The 21,116-nt window shown below is 43.8% G+C and overlaps 1 protein-coding gene across 2 annotated transcripts in view; it reads left to right on the forward strand.

Annotated features, from left to right (window-relative positions):
- Positions 1–11,590: 11,590 nt before the first annotated feature.
- Positions 11,591–21,116, forward strand: part of SLC11A2 (solute carrier family 11 member 2) — a 40,712-nt gene continuing 31,186 nt past the window's right edge. The window contains exon 1 of one of the 2 annotated variants that reach the window (XM_074979454.1): positions 11,591–11,694. The gene's annotated coding sequence lies outside the window, so the exon portion shown is untranslated. Of the gene's footprint in view, positions 11,695–15,581; positions 15,604–21,116 lie in introns of those variants that run through there. The other variant, XM_074979455.1, reaches the window with a different exon arrangement.

Genomic DNA, 21,116 nt, shown 5'->3' on the forward strand with positions numbered 1-21,116 from the left:
TTCCACTGTTTGTCCACCCTGACAGTTAGGAACTTTTTCCTAATGTCCAACCTAAACCTCCCTTGCTGCAGTTTAACCCCGTTGCCTCTTGTTCTATCCTCAGAGGCCAAAAAGAACAAGTTTTCTCCCTCCTCCTTACGACACCCTTCTAGAGACCTGAAAACCACTATCATGTTGCCCCTCAATCTTCTCCTTTCCAAACTGAACAAGCCCAGTTCTTTCAGCCTTTCTTCATAGGTCACATTCTCTAGACCTTTAATCATTCTTGTTGCTCTTTTCTGGACCCTCTCTAGTGTCTCCACATCTTTCTTGAACTGCGGTGTCCAGAACTGGACACAATACTCCAATTGAGGCCTAACCAGCGCAGAGTAGAGCAGAAGAATGACTTCTCGTGTGTCTTGTTTACAATACACCTTTTAATGCATCCCAGAATCATGTTTGCTTATTTTGCAACAGCATTACACTGTTGACTCATTTAGCTTGTGGTCCACTATAACCCCGAGATCCCTTTCTGCTGTAGTCATTCCTAGACAGCCTCTCCCCATTCTTTCTGTTTGAAACTGATTGTTCCTTCTCAAGTGGAGCACTTTGCATTTGTCCTTATTAAACTTCATCCTGTTTACCTCAGACCATTTCTCCAATTTATCCAGATCATTTTGAATTATGACCATATCTTCCAAAACAGTTGCAACCTCTCCCAGCTTGGTATCATCTGCAAACTTAATAAGCGTACTTTCTATGCCAATATCGAAATCATTGAAGAAGATATTGAACAAAACCGTTCCTAACAGACCCCTGCGGAACCCCACTTGTTATACTTTTTCAGCAGGATTGAGAACCATTAAGAACTACTCTCTGGGTATGGTTATCCAGCCAGTTATGCACCCACCTTACACTAGCCTCATCTAAATTGTGTAGGAGGCGAGGAGCTGGTGGTGAGCTACCCTCCTTGCTGCTCTCCTAGGAAGTGAGCCAGAGGGTACCTCCCCGCCTCTGGGGTGGGGGTGGTGAGGCAGGCATGTGCCCCCAGTAGGGGGAAGGGTAAGCCAGGCATGGAGTAGGGGGGAGGGAAGGGGGAGATACCCAAACAAGGCCTTGCCCTCCCCCACCATCTTATGGGGGAAGTGTGAGGGCAAAGCAGTCCCCGCTCCGTCATGGTAATGTGGGGATGGCTGAGGTGCAGTGGCCCTTGTCCCCTCTTAAGATAGGCCCACTCTAGTGCATGTGGGACCCACTGCAGAAAATCCTACAGCCTGAGGTCCGTTTGGGAAGATCCCATCCCTGCCAAAAGGGCAGTGATAGCTCCATGCCTCTGCCTGGATCAAGATGCTCGGAACTCCCTGTATCTCACCCACTACCTTGCATAACCAACCGTGCAGTTTTGCTGGTGTTGCTCTCTTCCGGCAGTCTGGCCACTGCTACTTAAGGTGAGGGATTGCCTACAGCAGCGGAAGAAATTCCTTCCATCTTGGCAGGCATTACAATGCTGCCTTTGCAGTGCTGTCATTGTGCTGCTGTAGTGCCCAAGAGTCCAAACACATGAAGAGAAGGGCTCACTCTTTAATGTTCTGGAAGGTGTCATAGAATCCTAGGGCTGGAAGGGACCTTAGGAGGTTGTCTAGCTGAACCCCCTGCCTGAAGCAAGATCAACCCCAACTAAATCATCCCAGCCATGACTATCAAGCTGGGACTTAAAAACTTCTAGGGATGGAGATTCTACCACCTCTCCAGGAAATGCATCCCAGTGCTTCACTACCCTCCTGTTGAAGTTGTTTTTCCTAATATCCAACCTACACCTCTCTAAATTCAGAACACGGTTACTTTTTCTGTCACCACTAAGAACAGTCTCTCTCCATCCTCTTTAGAGCTCCCTTTCAGGAAGCTGATGTCTGCTATCAAATTGCCCCTCAGTCTTCTCTTCCACAAACTAAATTAACCCAAATCTTTCAGCCTCTCCTCATTGGTCCTGTGCTCCAGCCCCTTAATCATTTTCATTGCCTTCCACTGAACCTGCTCCAGTGCGGCCACATTTTTTCTACACTGTCCTGCATGCACTTCAGGCCCTGTGTAAACAAACTCCTATGACTGTGGAGACCAAAGGCATCTGTCTTCTTTGCACTTTGCCAGCACTTATACAACCAGCCACACCAAAAGATAAGTCAAGATTTATGCCTGTACAGTCTGAGTCTGCCAGGAGAGCTAGTCCTAGGAGGAACATAATGTCTTTTAGCAGCACCTTTATACACTGCCCTGACTTCAAAACGTATGTGCTGTCACGTCCACATAGAGTGATCAGACAGCCTGATATTAGGGTCTGTGTGTTACATATGAAACTATACCCATCCCACCAAACAAGAGTCCTGATTTTTTTCCATGTGCTATCTGTTCACTCATGTCCACATGAGTGTGAGATTTTTCCCCCTGTGGCAGTCATGCTTGACAAATTGCTGAGGTAAAAAATATCTCCAGGAATTTCTGAAACACACAAGGATCCTTCTACCATCTCACAATTCCTAACCCACCTTTAAAACACACTCTTGTTTGTTCCTGAGTTCTTCCTGTGCAATCATGCCCTTCTCTACCTTGTTTCTGACAGGACTCCTTGGTTACCACAATTCTCTTCAATATAGTTTTCTTGTTCCCTGAAGTGCCAATAGAGGGCACAGCTAAATGCAGTGGCACAAGTTCTTATTCTGTAGTTTGATGTTATGCAAATAAAAACTGTGTTTTACCCCACCCCTGCATCCTCATACTTGTAAGTGTCTTGATGGGCAGCTCCTGCTTTTTTCAAATGAGGCAGACTGACCTGTTCTTGCACAATATTCTTCGGTCTGCAGGCACTGGTTTCAGGCACAAACGTGGAAGCAGCATCATTAGAAACTTTGGGCTTTAACTCTTTCTGCACCATTGTTCTGGGATATTCTTAATAACAATTCATTTAGCATTTCAGCAGCATGTTTTTTATTTTCAACAAGCTTTACGTTGATTAACAAATTCACAGACTTCTGGCAAATTTAGCAATTGTTCTCACCATTTTTACAAGACAAAGAGGTGGAATGTTTTGCGTATGGTCACAGAAGGGATTCTCACTATCAGAGCCAGATATCTCACTTTCAGAATAAATACACCTGCAACCCCTCCCTTCCATGGTCTAATCTGTGAACATCCAGTCAGGTCTCCAGCCATCATCTGTTTCTGGCTCAGGGACCCTTGTCTCACTTCTTTCTGACCCAGGAAGTTTTAATGCGTCGTTCCATGGACGACAGTACCTCCAGCCATTCATTCTGCCTAGAGACCAGAGACTGTGCTTGGCTTTCTCTCTGAGTATTGTTGCACAGCCCTTTCCAAGCAAGCACACTTATTCTTAAGGTAAAAACATTATGGAGAAAATATTCAAAAGATCTTATATGACAAAAGCTTCAGTCTTCTGGGATGCTAGTAGGGCAAAATCCTTGCAACCCTTCCCCAGGATTGCACACAACCTTTGAATAGGAGGTCAAGTCCATTTGATGGATCAGAAAGAGGGCTTGAAAGCTAATTTTTGTTTTCGTTGCCTAAGCCCTATTGTCTCCTAGTCTCTAGAAAACTCAGTTTGAACTAGTGTGTGAGCGTTGATTCCTCTCTTGAGTTGTTCAGTCTCAGTAACTTACCTTAACAATTTTCAACGTTTTTAGTTCCTGGAGGAGCTAAGGTTACCTGCCCTCCATGAAGTAGAACACAACCAGACATCAGCCATTTATACACTGAATACAGCATGTCCCTAAAAACACTGCATGCAATGTCAATATTTGTCACAAGGTTCCTGTCTCCAGACCAGTGATGTCTGAAAGCCGATAATGAAATTGAAGGCTCTTGGTTTAATTTTTGTTCTTTACATCAGTTATCACCTTCCCATCCCCAAAAATTATTAATGGAAGGTTGTTGAGCATGATAGGAATGGGACAACTACTTAGAGGAAACAAGAAAGGAATGATCGATGCTGTGCCATTCCATCCTTTCAGATAGTCAGGTCGCTGCTTCACAGCCATCAAGGACATGTATGTATTCTACCATCTTTAGGGGAAGGCTGTGGTGGCAGAACACTCGTTTTCCCTGCCCCGTTGGATGATGAAGTCTGTCAAATGGGTATATGCCAGCTCACGTCCTGCACATTCAGCTTTTGCTTATCAGAAGAAATGCACAGAAGCCTTTAAAGCCTCTTACTGATAAATTCACCCTTTATGAAACAGTCAGATCAGCCTTTGATTCTTATTTACCCTGCTGGTGCCCTCTAAGCGTTGCAAGTACCGAGAGTGGAAAAGGTGCAGCAAGGCCAGTTCTGGTTCTAATCTGGCAGAAAAAGGGCACTGGCAGAGCAGAGTCCAGCATGTGTCACGCCTTTAATTGGCAGAGCACTGCATAAAATACTACCAAATGGCTTTTTGATTTCTCTCCTCCTATTGTGATAACATTTGTTCAGGGAAGTGGATCAGCCACCGTGGACAAGTCCACAGCAGTCACTTGAACTAGGAAAAATCCTCTGGCCCAAGGTTTCTGATACCCAATTAATGACCCATTTATAATCACCCTGGCAAGCTATTTTCACAGTGATAAATGGGGTTGATTGTGTTTGCAAAACAACATTCCAATTGGTTTCATAAGCTTCTTTCCAACAGCTTTGCCTGATGCCAGCCAATTCCTGGGCAAGTCTGAAGTACCCTTATCTTATCAGAAGGGAGACACTTGTATAAAGACAACAGCAGAGTGGGCTCCACTTCTGTGTCCCAGGTGCTGCAGGGTAGAAAGCAAAGACTGCTTCTGCACGATGACTAAGAAATATAATCTGGACCACAGTTCTCCGACCTGTGAGCTGGGTAAGTAATCTGAAGAGCGGGGAAGAACTAGGTTTTCTGTTGCTAACTAGAGGTTTCCTGAATTCGGCAGGTGACTTGATCTTCTTTGCTGTGTTTAGTTAAACAATGGAGCACTGTTCAAATAAAGTATTTTATATCATCCTTCCTTGGGCAGCAGCAGCAGCCTGTATCTCATGGAGAGCCACACTTATTGTTGATCTTTAACAAGGCTAGTGGCTGATAGGTTAGATTATCAAAACATAAAGCTGATTGAGCACGATAAACCTTCTGTTCCTAGCAGGTACAACTCCCAGCTCAGTTTGACTTCATCCTGCCAGGAAGGGCATTTATTTATCTTTCAGGGTTGCAGATACACAGGAGCATTTTTGCACTGTCAGAAATGCACAATTTGCCCTTTTCTCTGGAGACAACCACAGGGAAACAAAAACCTCCGCATATTTGCTACCCAGTTATCTTTGCTGGAATCAGTTGTTTTTGTTTCTTTGCTGACATCTTGTGTAATTATTTCAGTCCCTTGGAACCAACACTGCAAAAATTGTCTGCTTGGGAAAAGTTGAAGTTTTGGACAAATATAATGAACTTTATTCTCTCCAACTTTCTGTGGACATTAATTAAAAACCAACAATTTTTCTTCCTTGCTTGTCTACAGTGCCCTCTCCTCTTTCCTGTTTTGTGAGTACAGGCTGAACCTCTCTAATCTGGAACTCTCATCTGGCAACATCCATAATCCAGCATGATTTGAGTTAGCCAGATGATCACTTGTCATGGGGTGGCCAAGTTTCCCATGGTCCTATAAAGTTTAATTACAGCTACAAGTTCTGACTCTCCATGTTTCTGTTTAGCTGTAATTTACCCCCAAAACTCTTCTAAGAGACCAGTAAGCAGCGGAAGTGTTGATAATGCTGCTAAACAATATAGATCTCCTATGGTCCAGCACATTCTCTTGTCCGGCACCAGTCAGGTCCCAAGGGTGCTGGACAAGTGAGGATCAAACTGTACGAGCAAGCATGTGCTATGTGCACTGTGGAACACTTTAATTTTTCAAGAGTAATGTTTCTTATGTTAACTGGCAAATTTTTCTAGTTCATCAGACCTTTACACAAAACTTGATCTCTGTCTGCTATTCCCTGTTTTATCCAGCACGCTTTTTTGGTGGATTATAAAAAAATTATAATAAAATTGAAGGGTGGAGAAGCAAAAATAGAACATGCAGTGTGTATGGGCATCATAAGTGCCATGGTGATGCACCAGCCACACCCAAATTCTATTTTGACTTAGTCTCAAACTTAGGTTAGAGATGACATTTATTTTTGCATGATAGTTCTCAGAAAATAATTATTTAAAAAATGTGATCTCTAGGTTTCACTAGTGACAAGTCACTGTGGAGCTGTATGGGGAAAAAGAATTTGCTTACCACATAAAATTTTTATTTCTGAATAAAAATTTCCCTCTGTGTTGCAACAAACCATCAGCTATAGGAAATTTTCCACTGGAAGGACATTTTTAAAAAAATCCCTATTGGGAAGAGCTGGTCCCATCTCCCCTGACTCTGTGGTTCCACCCACTAGATGAGATGCCGAAAAGCCAGGGAAGGTAAGAGACCTGTATGGTTTCCAGAAAAAAATTGGTAGGCTCATGCAGCAGTTCCGGATAGAAATATGTTCTGTTGAAAATATTCCAACCATCTCTAGATAACCGAGCACTCAAGCGGAATAGTTTGGTTAATGGGAGGGAGGTAAATTACTTATGCTTTATGGAGTTAACTAATGCGCCAGTGAAAGGTAAAACAGATTTTTACATTATGGAACAGATCTGAAATGGTTTATGGGAACGAGTGTATTCTCCATTAGCCAATCTATATAAAAGTCTTAATTTTATAAATGATGATTTTGTAAAAAAACCAAAACAAACCCAAAGTCAAGGATGCAGCCAAAAGTGCAAAGTATAATTAGGTATGAATAGAACCAAGGAATCATGACCTCCAAAGTTCCTGCTCTAACTATTAGACTCCGCATTTGATGAGGTCCAATGAATAGAGCACTAGACTGTAAGCCAAGAGCTGAGGGTTCTATTTCAGCTTTGCCACTGACTCGTTGCAATGCTCTCTGTAATCTGAGCACTTGGGCAGCGACTCAGAAGAGATTCCAATGTCACTGAGCTGATTAGCAGACTGCCCCCAGTAGGTTTTGTGTTTCTACTAGTGGTGCACAGTCGTATAAACCTTGGTACACATAAAAATTTATTCTGCACATGGATGGAAAATATTAGAGGGAACATTGCTGGCTGCAGGGTGTTGGGCAAGGCATTGCCTCTCTCTGTGCCTTAGTTTCCTCTTTCAGTCCTCTCTGATTTTGAGGTCTTCTCAGGGATTGTCTGCCTCGCATGCTGGGGATTCCTGTCTTGGTCAGAGGCTCTTGAAGCTACTGTAAGACAAGTGAGTGACTATAAATATAACCACTTCTCTGTATTCCTTAGGACACTACTGGAACTTAACAATGACATTCTTTTCAGTTCTGCACTGTGTAGTAGTTGGCAATTCCATTATATAAGAAAATCCCCTTATGCCTCAATATAGAAAAAACTCTGCACAGAAGCCCCAGAGATCTGGAAGCAGCTAGGCCCTAAGGACCATGCACCAAGTTGTTTTGATCAAATTGTCTCTGACCCCTTAGTTCTTGTATGAAGGATTCTGTTTATCTAGTACTGTATAGGAATGGTAACAGAGAGGGAGCTGTGCTACTCTATGGAAAACCTATAGTCCATGGACCGAATTTGGCCCACAGCTTGCTTTGATCCAGCCTGCAAGGCTCAGGGCTCTCCACCTGCCTAGGCAGGTGCTGGTGCTCTAGCCATATGCAGGGCTGGGGTACTGAATCCTGCTGGTGGCAAGTGGAGTCCTGAGCCTTGCAGGCTGGATGAAAGAAAGCCACACTCAGCATCCAACCCACATGCTCTGTACTGGAACAGCAGCACAGGGAAGCTGTGTCACCTGTTGCTCCCTTTGGCTGTGAATCTTGGCCAATGAGAGTGGGGGTGGGGTGGGGTGGGGGGCGTTGGTACCTGATGCTGGAAGGCTGTGTGGAGCCATCTGTTGCCCCTCTGCACTCTGGAACTGCACCAAGTAGGCGCCCCATCCCAAGCCCTCTCCTGCCTAGAACTCCTCCCCCCAGCCAGCCGCTGCATTGTAAATGCAAATGTATTCCTACCACAAAGTCATAATTATTTATTATAGATTATATTTTAGGTATATTTTATAGTATTTTTTCAAGTCTTGTTTGACTATAATACAATAATTGTAATTGAAAATGTAACATTTCTTACGAATGTTTATAATTTTATTAATAGTTCATAAAATTTTATGTGTAAAATTGTTGTTTGGTTACAATTTTAAATTTAAATATAAATTTAAGATACCGTGTAGTTATTTTTATACAATACATAACTTGTTTTGTTGAAATAAAAACAAGTATAGATAGTGGTTAATTAAATAGAACAGGTTTCTGTGAAAATTTGAGCTACTGTGTAAGTGAGATTTTTGCATAAACATAACTATTTGTACTATTGCAAAAATGGACATTTATGGATATAAAATTAATATACATTGTGATTTAATTTGGAAATAAACAATATTAATCACATTTTTTTTATTATTCAGCACTGAGAAGCAAACACAACAGTAGCATAAGAATAATATATAACGGTGAACATTTCAAATCAAAAACTTCAACATTTCAGTCCCAAGTATTCTTTCCAGAGAGCTGACACTGTTTTTATGATACCAGTTTTTCAATATGGGTGCATATACACTTCCATTCCTCTTTTGAAAGAAGCATGCAAATGAGGGACATCAAAACACAAATGAGGCGCATATTTGCACCTCATTTGCATATTATTTCAAAAGAGCTTCTTTTGAAAGAAGAAAACCAGTGTAGATGCTGCTCTTTCGAAAGTAAAGCCCATCTTCGAAGAATCCTTCTTCCCATTAAATAAAGAAGGAGGATTCTTTCGAAAGAGCAACGTCTACGCTGGTTTTCTTCTTTCAAAATAATATGCAAATGAGGTGCCAGATATGCACCTCATTTGCGTTTTTTATTCCCCTCATTTGCATGCCTCTTTTGAAAGAGGAATGCAAGTGTAGACGCACCCTATTTGTTTTGCTTTTTGAGCTGATACTACTCTGATTACTGCTGATAAATGTTAGTCACTTAACCTTGGCATTTAAGGGTATTTTGCTGGCTTTTTAAGCGAAAACAGCTGTTCACATAGGTATGTGCTACCAAACATTGACAATATTTTTTACGCAATTTTATGTACTTCAACAAATTGCCTAGACACATATCTGTAAAAATCAAGAAAGCCAACTTCATTATATTTGTTTTTTTAAGATAGTCACCCTGAATTTTAGTAAGTTTCATTTGCATATTTCCTTCCGCCACAAGAAAACGGTGCTGTAAATAATTTGTCTTCACGTGATTTGAAATCCTGGAATCTCTCTTCGAATGCACATTGCAGCAGTAAAATATTTGATGCGTAATTTGCAAAACACAAACTGGGTGTTTGCTTTTATAGTCTCTGCATGTAATGAAATGAGTTAAATCTTCTTTTTTAACTGTATTTCCCAGAGACAAAGTTAGTCATAAAAGACTTTATACCGTCATGTATAGTAGTCGCTACCTGGCACTTCCCTTAAAGTTTTAAATTCAAATATCTCAGATGTTTGGTAACATCAACTAAAAATGATAAATCCTGTACCCAGCTATCATTAGGGATTGTCTGTGTTCTGTCTTTTCATTTCAAGAAAAATTATTTCTTCTCGTAGTTTCCCAAACCTCTCCAAAAGTCTCAAACAAGAAAGCCAACAGACCCCAGTGTAGTACGGCAAGCCTTCACACTCAATTCAAAACTCACTTAGTAATAATGAAAACTGATGTTGGATCAAACCATCTGCATGGATAAAGTTTTTTCACAACTTTGAGCATGTTTATAACCTTTGAGTACAGCACTTTCTGATTGATTATGCAGTGGATATGGTTAAATTTTATGTTTCTTGGTGCTAGATGTTCTTTTAATTGAGCCAGAAAACCGCTACTTTTCCTGGTCACTGAAGGAGTTCCATCGGTCATTATTTGACAGACAAATTATATTTCTCCAAAAATAAAATCACACAATTAAAAATGTCGTCGCCAGTTGTAGCGTCATGCACAGATATGAATTCAAGAAGCTCTTCTGTTAAATTGAAATCACCATCACAAGCATGCAAGAAGACAGCCAGGTGCACAACACCGCCAGTATCTGTACTTCCACTGAGAGCAACTGAAAACACATCAAAGGTTGATAATTTTTCTTTTAATTGCTCACTTAAATCACTTGCCATTTCATTTATCCTCTCTACAACCGTGTTCTGTGACAAAGCTATATCTTTGAACACTTTCAGATTTCCAGGACATAAAATTTCAGCAGTTTTCACAACGCACTCTTTTATAAATTCACCTCCCATGAATGATTTTGAACTTCATGCTATTAATTCTGACAAAACACAGCTAGCTTTAGCTGCAGCTTCACTTTGCTGTCTATTCAATGCTGCCTTTAATTCTGGTAACTTATCTTTCTGTAATTCCCCGTCTAATTTATTGTACTTTTCACAGTGGGTTTCAGATACTCCTTTATAAGGCTGATCGTTTGATTGCATATTAAGCAGAAAATCTCGCCTTCCAGCTGACAACAAAAGCAACACAGTTCCCATTTGCCCTGGAAAGAGCAGTGGTCATCTTCAATCTTCCTTTTTACAGATTTCCTCTTTGCCAGTTTTGATAGGGACATTGCAAAGGACTTTGTATAGCACAAAAAGCACAACAATCCACAATGAACAAAAGCCACAAACTGATGAATAAGCCTCATCCTTCATGACTGAGCTAACCTTGTTATCCCCAGCCTTGCTCTGGCTTATTTATACCTGGCTCTGCAGATTTCCATGACCAGCATCTGATGAAGTGAGTCTGTGCTCACGAAAGCTCATGCTCAAAACTTTTCTGTTAGTCTATAAGGTGCCACAGGACCCTTCGTTGCTGTTACAGATCCAGACTAACACGTTTACCCCTCTGAAACTGATGAATGTGGCAGAGAAAACGTCAGAGCGTACTGGCAGCCTAGAATGGGTGGCCGAAACAGTACCCGTCCTACTCACACATGCAAGCGTGGTTTGGTACAAGATCACGCACTGCGGCAGCGTTGACTGCATGCAACTTAATAGCTGCTTAGGGCCTGAGAGTTTTTTTTTTCTTGGAACGTCCCACGGCCCTACAGCTACTTTACAAACAATGCAAGAGGGCAGGCTGCACTTAGGCACTTTATAAACCCAAAGTCACGGGCTGCACGCAGTGCAGTTGGGCTGGGTCTCAGGCAGGCTGTGGTCTAGTTACGACTCCAGGACCGCTCTGCTGGGCGTTCCCAGCCAAGAGTCAATGCTCCCTGCCTCAGTTTCCCCAATACGGCACCGCACCAGGAGGCCCCCGGTCCCCGTACAGAGCTAACCGGGGAGGGCACAGAATGGCACCCGCGGTGGAGCTGCGCCCAGAAGCCCTGCGCCACCCGGCATCTCCGCGCGCCGGAGTGTGATTGGCTCCCCCGGCGGCACGCGCCGGCCTACCCCTGACGCCCTGGTGTAAGCACGCCACGCGGCCGAGGGGAGGAGGGAGAGGAGTAGGGGGCGGGGCCCGCTGGTGAGGGGGCGGGGCTTGGCGGCGCCGTTGCGCAAGCTGGAGCCGGGAGACATGGAGCCGGGGAGGCCCCAGGAGAGGCCGGCGGGGCCGGGCGGCGGCGGCGGCGGCTCGGGAGCGGGGCGGTGAGCGTTGGACTGGCGGTGGGGGAGGGGGACAGTAATGGGGCAGCGGTGTCCGGGGGGCAGAAGTAACGGGGGCTGCTGACAGGGGGCAGAGGCAAGTGGGCGGGGGGAGGGGCTGCTGACAGGGGGCAGAGGCAAGTGGGCGGGGGGAGGGGCTGCTGACAGGGGGCAGAGGCAAGTGGGCGGGGGCTGCAGAGCTAGCTGGTACCTAGGGAACAGAGGATCCTAGTGGTGAGAGAAGCCGGTGCTAGGGGAGGCGGGAGTGTGGCGCTGCAGGGGCATCTGGGGTGGTGCAAGCCCTTGGGGGAGCAGGCCTTCGGGCGTGGGGGGAGAGCATGAGGAGGTGGGGTACAGATCCCTGGGATGGGAAAGGAGGTAACACGCTGGTGTTGCAAGGGATGGTGCATACTTCGGAGGGAGGGAGGAGGTGGCACCCTGGGGGCTGCAGTTACAGCTGGAGTGGGCTGAGGGCGTTTAGTTAATGTGTGCCCTTGGGGCATGAGGGTTCTAGCCCTGCTTCTGCAGCGATTGTGGCGATGAGGCAGGGGAATACAGTTGACTCGTGACTCGAGTCTATACCACTGGATATTTTATGTTTGTCTCCATCTCACGTGCTCTTCTAGGACAGTGCCCCTTTGTGGTGAGCTCCATTTGGCACACTAGGCACTGTCCTTGCATGATGAGCGCAATGACCATGCTCACGTGGCCTGACATTCTCCTGCGTGTGCTGTGACCTTGTGGCGTCCCAGAGTGTGCATTTGGGCATTAGTGTTTCTGACTTGATGGTGTCTGAGATGCTTATTGGAGTGCAGTTCTCAGCAGGATCTTGCAGACTGTTTTTTTTTCAGTGGTAAAGTCTGCTTTGTGCTTTAAAAGCCAGGTCAGAGAGAAGATACCTGCCTCAGTGAGTTTACAGTCTAAAATGCCCAGATGTGTTCGCACTGCCTCTTTTGTAAAAAAGAGGAGCTGGTACTCAGCTGGCTTCCCCCCACAAACCAGTCCCACAGCTGGGTCTGCCGAGGTGCCGGTATTCAGTACGAGCATAAAAAAAGGACTGTGTGCTAATAATGTAAGTCTCTTAACGTCATTTTACAGTCAGGGAAATTGAAGTAGGAGAAGTGGTTTGCTAAAGCTGTTTGCAGGGATTCAAAGTCATTTATAGAACTTAGAGTCCTGACTCCTGGTTTCTTCTGCTCTGACCACCAGACTAGACTTCCATGTTTCCAGTCCACCTCTAGGAGAGAAGTGCTGGCTCCCAGTCTCCCATTCATACTACTTCCTCTGCTTGTTAAATGTTTTACCTTTTCAATCAAATGCATCTTAAACTGTTATGACTAGTGCAAAGAAAGCCATGTGGAAACTGCTCTGCAGTTTGATGTAGAGTGAGCAGAGTGATGTTTGATGCCTCTGTTCAGTGTTCAAGGCAACTGCTACTAGGAAACTCCTTCTAATTCTCATAGAAAATATTTGTGGTTTACAACTGGTATCTTGTGGCAGGAAAAAGGGGTCTTGGAAAGGCACCTCTCAAAGAATTGTGCTTGGCTTGTAAGGCAAAATGTACTTAAACATTCTTGTATTAAAACTGAGAGAGCACTGAGCTCATGTAACCCACAATCAACAGACAGTGGGACAAATCTGGACCTACATATGCTTTTGAACAGACTGCAAAATCCTTTGATTTACTTATTGGGAATCGATGTGAAAAATAAGAAGTCCTGTGGCACCTTATAGACTAACAGATATTTTGCAGCATAAGCCGAAAAATGTTTCTCTAAAGTCTGGACCTTCACTATACCTTGACGAAAAAAACTGGGACCTTGACAAAATCCTAACTTTCCTAACATGTTTTGTTTGAAATGTGGCAACATGACAAATCTCCACCTATCTTAACCATAAAACATGGACTATTATTTGGCTTAGTGTTATCGTCACAGAGCTACATCACATGTTCTGGGGTCCAAAATCCAGTGCTCACTGTGTGATGCAAAGTGTCTTGAAATATTACAGGAGTGTTCTGGGAGAGATGAGGCAGCCTGTTGAGCAAGTGTTTCTGTTGCAGTACTTTCTGGTGAATGCAACACAACATAATGCCACGCTCAGCCCAGGGTAGGTCACTGTAGCCCTGCAAGAGTTCTTATTCACAGCTGGAACTCCTGCACCTGACCTGCAAGAGTAAAATGCCTCATTAGTTAAGCATCAGGTATCAGCAGAACTTTTGGGGTGGACCATTGCCATAGTGAACACCACTAGCCATCACCTACAGTCCTCAGCTAAAACCTCTACAGTGCATCATCAGGGATTTACAACCCATCCTGGACAATGATCCCCCACTTTCACAGGCCTTGGGAGGCAGACCAGTCCTTGCCCACAGACAACCTGAAGCAAATCCTAACCAGCAACTATACACCGCACCACAGTCACTCTAACTCAGGGACCCATCCATGCAACAAACCTCGTAGCCAGCTCTGCCCACATATCTACACCAGCAACACCATTACAGGACCTAACCAGATCAGCCACACCATCGTGGGTTCATTCAGCTGCACATCTACCAATATAATTTATGCCATAATGTGCCAGCAATGCCCCTCTGCTATATACATCGGACAAACTGGACAGTCTCTACGTAAAAGAATAAACGCACACAAATCAGACATCAGAAATGGCAACACACAAAAACCCGTAGGAGAGCACTTCGATCTCCCAGGCCCCACAGTAGCAGACTTAAAAGTAGCTATCCTGCAGCAAAGAAATTTCAGGACCAGACTCCAAAGAGAAATTTCTGAGCTACAATTTATCTGCAAATTCGACGCCCTTAGCTCTGGCTTAAACAAAGACTGCAAATGGCTGGCTAAATACAGAAGCAGCTTCCCCTCCTTTGGTGTTCACACCTCCAGATCAACTGCTGGTAGTAAGCCTCACCCTTGCTGACTGAGCTAACCTTGTTATCCCTACCCTTGCTCTGGCTTATTTATACCTGGTCCTGCAGATTTCCAAGACCAGCATCTGATGAAGTGAGTCTGTGCTCACGAAAGCTCATGCTCAGAACTTTTCTGTTAGTCTATAAGGTGCCACAGGACCCTTCGTTGCTGTTTTGTCACAGTTGTTTTCCTCCCATTATCTTTTTAAAAATGTTCTAGATCAGCATTTCCTAAAGTGTGGTCCACAGCGCAGTACTGGTCCTCGGGTTAAAAAATACTGTCCTTAGAAAGTATGCAAATTATCTCTATGTACTATTATTATTGTGAATAAACAATAAATGGAAAATTTATTCCTTTTTTTTATATGCATTTATATTTTTGTGTTAAAAAGTACTGAAAAAAACAGGTTCTAGCTATATAAAGTTTGAGAGAACCTGCTCTAGATCATTGTGTAATAAATTTTGGTTACAACAATGCCTAGCAAAATCTGGAACTGCAGTACAGTAATCCCAGTCTAAGGGCTATGCGGTAATTTATGGCCATAGTATTACTAGTGGAGCTCAGAGACACTTGCTATGGTGTCTGTTACTCTGAATAGTAGATGATATTGCCAGTATTTTAAGAAGTGAGGTAATGGCCAACGAGGGAGTTAATTTAAACCCCTCAAGGGCAGCAGAAGCCACTTGGTCAGGAAAAGCTGATTTTTACCCATAGTCAGCTGCCTAGCATCTTGCTGACTCATCTCTTCTACTCCACTCCCCCTTATCTCTGGTCATCAGAATGTCTTTGTGTGTTGAAACGACCTAGATAACTGGAGGCATGCTATAAAGAAACTGCTTTAGGAGAGCAAAAGCTTTCAACCTCCACACAGAGGGAAGAGACAGTTCTGTGATCCGGATGTTGACTGCATCACTTGGTTGAGAAGAACTGACTAGTGAAAACTTCTGGTGATGTAGTGATATGGGTCCGAAGATATTATAGAGACAAGGTGGGTGAAGTAATATCTAGTATTGGACCAATTTCTGCTGGTGAGAAACTAGAGACAAGCTCTCTTCAGGTGAAAACTGGCACAAAAAGGTGTGGGTGTTGTAAAACCGGAGGAGGATCACATTGTGGGGTGCTACTTTGTAATGGAGGGTGAATGGCTAACTGGATGTAGCAAAGGGGTTAGACTGTAATCCTGTGGGGGACAGGGACCATCTTTTGGTCCTGTGTTTGGATAGAGCCTAATACAGAGAGGTTGTGGTCCATTACCATGGCTGGTACCTGCTACCAAAGTACAAATAAGGAACTGTAAAGAAGTATAGCTCTTTCCCCGGGTAGGTGTTTAAGGACGCTGAAAGGTGTGGGATATCATTGTAGGTGAGTATGGTATAAAGGGTGACACAGCTAACAGGTGGTTTAAAATCAGGATTGGGACCAGGAGTAATAAGCAGTGAGATAGAAAAAGCCCTGGGACTGTCCTGGAAAATTGGGTCATTTGATCATCAAGGTTTCCTCTGTTTTTTTCCATCCATGGGCAGAATAAATTTTATGCGTACCAAGGCACATTCAGATGTGTATCACCATAGAAAGACAGTCTGGTGGCTGTGGATGCTTTGTTAATCAGCTGGGCGGCACCTGAATCTCTCCTGGGCAGCCACCCAAGTGCTCAGCTTACAGGGAACTCTGCAGGTCACCCTCCAGATCTGTCTAAAATAACCATGTGGCCCTGCTCAGAGATTTGCGGAGGGATCCATAAGTCTAGCTGAAGCCTGCTTAAAATCAATAACTGCAGTTAACAGTTACAAGAAAGCAAGGAAGGTTAAAGCCCAGCACCAACTGCAGGAGCCCCTGGCTTCCCCCTTTTCTAACAAACATCCCCTTCTTATGATGACTGGCAAACAGCCATCATCAGCTATTCATGGTTTTAACCTTTATTCCTGCTGGGAAACAGCGTTGCAGCAACCTAGGAAAGACTCACTGGGTTGAAGTGTGTAACTTGGTATGTAGTGGGGTAGAATTTGTACAGGAGAATGGTCTGTTGTTTGCTGCAGAGGTACTGAATGTCTAAACAAAAGAGCTACTGTATTTGCCTAGTGGACTGGAGCAATTTCACAGGGTGCGGACATTAACAATCCAGAGTGCAATAATACTCCTAATTTACCTGTTAAAGTTCAAGGAAGCCTGCACACAAACTGTTTTTCTTCATCAGAAATGACCAATGGAGCTGTGTAATCTAGTAATCGGCCTCAAAAATGGATTCCTTCTTGCAGGGTCATGGGGGTAGTTACAGGGTCTGAATCCTTCCTTACCAACTCTTTTGACCTAGTCTTTTGCCACCCACCTTCTCTGTTTGGCACTACCGTCTGTGCTGTATTGGCATTCCCAGGCCTGACTGTCATTGGCCATGTCCACATGAGCCCCAAACTTCGAAATGGCCACGCAAATGGCCATTTCGAAGTTTACTGATGAAGTGCTGAAATGCATATTCAGCGCTTCATTAGCATGCGGGCGGCAGCGGCGCTTCGAAATTGACGCGGGTTGCCACCGCGCGTCTCATCCAGACGGGGCTCCTTTTCGAAAGGACCCTGCCTACTTCGAAGTCCCCTTATTCCCATAATAATTCCCATAATAAGGGGACTTCGAAGTAGGCGGGGTCCTTTCGAAAAGCAGCCCCGTCTGGACGAGATGGGCGGCGGCAAGCCGCGTCAATTTCGAAGCGCCGCTGCCGCCCGCATGCTAATGAAGCGCTGAATATGCATTTCAGTGCTTCATCAGTAAACTTCGAAATGGCCATTTGCGTGGCCATTTCGAAGTTTGGGGCACGTGTAGACATAGCCATTCTGATTTAATTCTGGGGTATTTTATGTGATCAGCATGTGGACATGTTGCATTTTTGGGAGCATTCCACACAAAATAAATCCCACAAACACTCTTCCAATGACTACTCTGACCCAAGAGAGCAAAAACAAGGGCTTTCTGCTTGGATAAGTCCCTCCAGCCAAAGCTGGGCTCTGCAAACTCATAGCTTTTAAAGCTGGAAGAGACCATTAGATCTTTTATTTTGGCTTGCTTTACAGACTATAGAAACTTAGATTGAGCCCTGATGTTTACTAAAAAATGCCTTTCCAGAAACATGTCCTAGCTGGACATCAACTGATGGTGTATTCACCACTTCCCTCTGAAGTTTATTTAAGGTGTCTCCTTCATGCTTTCCTTTGCCTATAGTGTCTTGTTAGTGCTGCATCAGGTGTTGAATAGGGAGTTGTAAAAGGTCAGTTGAACAGTGCTTTCAAGTTTGCATGCTTAAGTGTTTACTGCCTAGACAAAGGAGGACAGGCATAATGAATGCATGTGTCATGGGAGTTGAAACTAGGCCATGGCTTGTAGCCTGTCAGTAGTGATAATAGGAAAATGGTGTATCTCGCATCAGAAAACACATGCCTTTTGCAAGGAGATATTTAGGTCAGGTTCTTTTTGTAACGAATGTTTGCCATATGATCATCATCTTCCCTTTTGCCTTTATATTAGCTTCTTTGAGGCTGGTGGTGATAGAATGTGCTGCAGAAATAAGTAACTTATTTCCTTCTGGGGAGCTTGTTTTGAGGAAATCACAATGTACTGTTGAATCTCTTCTGTTTGGTTTTAGAAAGCAGGTTTTATCAGAATGGCTTCTAAAAATAAATCCACCAAGCTTTGAAACGGATAGGAAGGATGTATGAGGTTCATCTGCTGTTAATGTATGTCTGTAGAGCAATGGGTAAAGTTTTCAGAATTTCATAAGTTTCACTGACAGTCAGCAGGTGTTATGCTCTCCAGTGCCTAAATTACTTCTGAAAAAGGCATTTCAGAACCACCTAAATGACGTAGGAACCTAAGACTTTATCTGTAATGACTACATCTACTCTAAGGTAAACTGTGCTACAAACTATCTGTACAACCCTGTAGAAAATCAGGCAAGATCTCTCCCCTGCTACTCTAGATGATTGACCTTATCTACAGGAGCAACACCAAACCTATATTCTGGTATAGGTTGAACCTTTCTCGTCTGGCACCCTTGGAGCTGACCAGTGCCAAATGAGAATTTGCTGGACCATGGGAGGTCGAGTGTCTAGCACATTACCAACAGTTCCTCTGCTTATTGGGCTTGTAAGGCTCTTAGGCTGTGGCTACACTTGGCCGAAACTTTGAAATGGCCATGCAAATGGCCATTTCGAAGGTTACTAAGAGGCATTGAATTGAATATTCAGCGCCTCATTAACATTAGGACGCTTCCGGCCGTGGCACTTTGAAAGTGCGGCTTTCGAAAGCATGCGGCTCAGCGTGGCTACATGGGGGTCCTTTTCTAAAGGACCCCGCTCCTTTCAAAATCCCCTTATTCCTCTCAGCGGAGATGAATAAGGGGATTTCGAAAGGAGCGGGGTCCTTTCGAAAAGGACCTCCATGTAGCCATGCCGAGCCACACGCTTTAGAAGTGCTGCGGCCGGAAGCGTCCTAATGCTAATGAGGTGCTGAATATTCAATTCAGTGCCTCATTAGTAATCTTCAAAATGGCCATTTGCATGGCCATTTTGAAGTTTTGGCCAAGTGTGGCCACAGCCTTAGGGATAATTTAGTGCTAAATAACATCACAGAACACTGTGGCTGTAAACAAAGTATGGGACTATGGGAAAATTGGCCACACCCATGATAAGTGGTCATCCAGGTAACTAAAATCATGCTGGATAACAGATGTTGCTGAGAGAGTTCCAAATTAGAAAGGTTCAACATATAGATGACCTCAATTGTCTCAAAGGCCCAGCCTACACTAAAGGTGAAGGTCAAATTAAGATATGCAACTCCAGCTACATTAATTACATAGTTGGAGTCAATGTACCTGGAGGGGTGATGGGAACAGGTTCTATTCCTGCTTGCAAGGAGTATTAGTACCAACAGGGACACCCTGTGAGTTTGATTTAGTGCATCCCTGTCAGAGGTGCTAAATAGAACTCGGGACAATCAACCACGGTAGCACTGATTTTCTTGTAGTGAAGACCTGTCCTAAGATAGAACAGTCCTGACCACTTTGGGATGATTTGTATATTACATGATTCACATGTTTAGCCTCTCTGCCCTCTTCTGGCTAATTACCAAGGTATTTGAGTTGTTTCAGACTACTCTGTATAGCATCCTTGCATTTGTTGCTGGTTTTTACACACCAACTGAGAAAATTTTTGTGGCAGTGGTGGCTGCTTAAGATTTTAGTATAAAAATGATTTGCAGCTGTTGTTCTGAAAGAGCAGTAAGGAAGATCAGTCACATGCCATAGCTAAGATGGGTCAAACTTTGATCTATCCTTGAAGACAAGTGTCCCTCTAAGAGGCTTATGCAAACTGAGTCTAAGCCTGAGCTACTATGGTCTTGATCTAAAATAATGTCTTTGGCCTCAAACCTTGCTGGTGCTATACCCAATCTGCTGCATCTGAAACTACTGCAGACTGTGGTAGTTTCACTGGATCAAAGTGATTATTTTGCCTATTTTAATTACCACATTTGGTCAGAAGTGTAATTTCAGCAGCAGAATGCTGTGTGGCAACAGCATTTGTATCTGTAAGGGATGAGAGTCTCTGGGGAATTCAGTCTGTAGAGCATCAGACTTTTCATCTGGGGAATTGTCACTTTTAAGACCGCAAGAGTATATGGCATGCACCAAAACTAGGATCACCAATTGTCTGGTGCCCTTGTGCCTGCAGGGTTGGAAGAGATGGTGAGTCATGAAATCTGACATGCTTTCAGAGATGCTGTAACAGTGAAAACTTACAGGGTGAACAAATGTGCTTGTTAGTCACCCGAGGAGGATTGACGTAGTAAATTTCATTGAGAGCCGTGAGGTGCATAGAGTTCTCACAACAGCATTTACTCTGAATTAATCTGCTGCTCTAGAAAAAACAATTTAAAATCTTTGAGCGTATTTGAGTAGCAGTGTCCTAACTAGTGAAAAGGAGCTGTGACTCTCAAGAGGTAAAGTCTGTCTGAGTTCTTGTAACACATCAGCTGCACATTAGCTGTGCTGGCTTGTTTAGCATGGAATGCGTGGACTGTAATTATAGTTTGAACATCTTGACTTTGGCACAAATTCACTTAATGTTAACATCCAGTTAGGTTTCTGCCTCCTGTGCCCATATTAAGGTGGAATTGAGGAAGATAACATTGTTACTGAAGCTGTCCTGGGAGAGAAGAACACCATATTAATGTATAACCAGTTTTGAGGACATTGTGTTTTACATGCTGTGCTTTGATGTTGTTGGTTTTTGAGGGTTTTTTTAAGTTGATGTGTTACTATTTAGGGAGTGCTAGCTTTCATCTGAAGCCCTGCGCCTAACTCTGGCTTACTTCTAAATCTGTTACATGTTCATTTTGGAAATAGGTGCAAGAAGGTCATCCTGGGTGTCATTAGAAGAGTATTCTCATGCCGTGGTTATGAGTATGTTCTTAATCCCTATACCATAGCCTTATAGGGATTGCTGGTTCTACCCACAA

Source organism: Carettochelys insculpta, chromosome 29, assembly GCF_033958435.1.
Source record: "Carettochelys insculpta isolate YL-2023 chromosome 29, ASM3395843v1, whole genome shotgun sequence".
Classification (NCBI taxonomy): Eukaryota; Metazoa; Chordata; order Testudines; family Carettochelyidae; genus Carettochelys; species Carettochelys insculpta.